Here is a 2,919-nt window from a genome sequence, read left to right on the forward strand (position 1 = left end):
TGCTCTGTGCCATCCTGTGCCCACTGTGAGGCCTGGCTGCTCTGTGCCATCCTGTGCCCACTGTGGCCACTGTGAGGCCTGGCTGCTCTGTGCCCACTGCAGCCGCGTGAGGCCTGGCTGCTGCAGTCACACTGCTTATGGAACTGAAGCAGGGCCGATGGGAATTCTGATGGGTCTGATCGATGGCTTGGTCCGCAAGGACTCTGGGTGGGACCAAGGAGCAGAGCAAGAAATAAAGCCAATCCCCCTGCAGAGCTGATATCCGAGGTCGGCTGTCATCACCATTCCCAGCTGGGACTCTGATGCCCCAAGTTCACGAGCTGGCCGCACCTCACACCTGGGACACAGGGCTCCCCTCCGGCCCAGCTCCAGGCCTGGCTCTTCTTAGAGGTCAGTGGGCTGTCACGGGAGTGAGGCTCAAGGTGACCCTGAGGCCAGGCAGGGACTGAGGGAGGCTCCTCAGGCCTGAGCAGTGGAAACCAGGGCTCAGGGACAGCTGCAGCTCCAGGGAGCGCCCTGCTGAGCCCCCGTAAGAGGGAGGAGGAGGAGCAGCACAAGATGAATTCCAGCACCTTCTAGGGCAGCGGTTCTCAACCTGTGGGTCGCGACCCCTTTGGCGGTCGAACGACCCTTTCACAGGGGTCCCCTAAGACCATCCTGCATATCAGATATTTACATTACGATTCATAACAGTAGCAACATTACAGTTATGAAGTAGCAACGAAAATAATTTTATGGTTGGGTCACAACATGAGGAACTGTATTTAAAGGGCCAGAAGGTTGAGAACCACTGTTCTAGGGCCAGAGGAGAGGAGGGTTCGTCTGCTGGGGAGGGAGCAAGGAGGGGTGTGTCCTGGGGCTGAGTTCTAAAACTGATGCCCCAAATACCCTGGGACTGGAGGCCCGGGTCCCCTACTCTGGATTAGGTCACCCGGCAGCTTCAAGCTGAGCTCACATGCTCACATGCAAATGGGGGTGGGAGTCATTTCCTTTACGTCTTTGCTTAAATGTCACCTCAGGGAGTTTCAACCTGCAACTCTGCCCCTGCCAGCCCTCCCACTCCCTTCCCTGCTCTGGACTGTCTATCTGTCTATCCACCTACCTAGCTCTTTATGTTTGTGTGCCCGCTGCTAAGGACAGAGGGCAGGGTCCTTGCCCTCCCCGCTCACTGTGTCCCGGGCGCCCAGGCAGCGCCAGGCACATCAGAGCCCTGCATAGGTGTGTGTTGCGCGAGCGAGTGAAGGTGCTCGTAGGGCTGCAGGGAGCATCCAGGAGGCCACCACACCTGGCCGTCTCGGCGGCGGCTGCTGTTTGCTGAACGTGGCCGTGCAGACGGCTTCTCCTCCGTCAACCAGGAGACCAGGTCACTGGTGCTCTCTGGGCCTCCTTCTGTCTCCAAGATCCGCAGTTCCCCATCTCTCCTCCCGCAAATGCCCGGCCAGGTGGGGTGCTCCCTCTGCGCCCGCTGCTCCCAGCAGCGGCTGCGCAGGGTTTGGAGGGCTGAGCACCCCCGTGGTGTCTCCTTCATGACGGAGAGTCAGGGGCACAGGTGTGGGCCCGAGTCAGCCCGGTGCTGCTCGGAGCAGTCTCCGTGCAGGTGTTTGCAGGTTTCGTTAATTGGCTTTGGCCCGTTGTCTCAGAGCGTTTCATTGTTGTCAATGGACACAATTCATCATGGGCTCTGTTAGCAGCCATCTGGGTTAAGTTCCTTGTTGGCGTTTTTGTAGAACTAGAGTTCAAGGGGGAAATCGCCAGCCCACCAGCCCTGCTTTGGGATTTGGACACGTGGTCCTCAGAGGTTGTTAATGTGAAAACATTGAAACCTGTAAAGAATTTTTGTGAGTTTATTTGAGCCAAACTGTCCACAATTGCCAGGAAACAGAATCTCAAAGGATTGGGATCATGCTCCAGAGAAGGCACGGTTTTACCTTGTTTTATACCTTAGAGCAAAGGAGGGGGGTGAGTGGGTGACATGAAATCCATTGGTGATAGATTAGGGAGGCGGGAGAAAGCAAAGGTGGGGGGAACCTTTGGGATCGGATAAAAGTAAGGTGATAGACACATACTTCTTTTACTTAGGTGGGTGCAGGATAGTTAACATCCCCAATGACAATGAAGGAATTTATGGTCTCTGGCCTGGCTCTCAGGTGCATTTGGTTGTGCCCCAGGGGTGGGGGTGAGGGGAGGAGTTACAAGTTACCCTGACATTTCATAGGTATGTTATCTTAGAAGATGCAAAAAGGCAATAGGCTCAGTGAAGGTAAGGTTGACCTTGTCAGGAAAGATACTGGCCTAGGAGGTGACTACCCACCATCACTGCTTTTAGTTAAAGTTTAATTTCAGACCATCCTTGTGGTGACTCTAGGTCTCTGAGTTTGCAAGACCGCCCTGCAGGCCTCCCCTGAGCTGGTCAGGTTAGCACGTGGCCTTTTTCCCCCACAAGGTGAAGGTTCGCACTGCCCGATCCTGGTCCCTGGGTGTGGGCATCCCCTTCTGGGGACAGGTGGTACCTTTGGGTGCTCGAGAGCACCTGTTTTAGGGGCTCAGGTTAACTGGGCTTAGAATGTCTTCCCAGGGCCTGGCCCTTCTTTCAGAATCTCCTTCTACGGAGGCTTCTGGAACCCGGGTCCCCCCACAGCTGCCTCTGTGAGGGCAGGTTCAGGAGGAGACAGCCTGCACTCCTTGGCATTCGCTGAGTAACCGGGATGCCTCGGAGGAGGGTGAGGGACAGGTCTGGCTAGTTCTGCCCTGTTGTTTGTGCCTGGGATTACCTCACACTCACCGGCTTCCCCACCCCACCTGGCGGGCCAGCCCTCGGCCTCCAGCCCCCTCTCCCCACATGCCCGAGGAGCCAGGGGCCAACATGGAACTTTCTTATTTATATTAGCTGATCTTGAAACCCTCCTCTCCCGGGGAGGC

This window comes from Myotis lucifugus, unplaced genomic scaffold (genome assembly GCF_000147115.1).
Source record: "Myotis lucifugus unplaced genomic scaffold, Myoluc2.0 scaffold_1546, whole genome shotgun sequence".
In the NCBI taxonomy this organism is placed as follows: Eukaryota; Metazoa; Chordata; class Mammalia; order Chiroptera; family Vespertilionidae; genus Myotis; species Myotis lucifugus.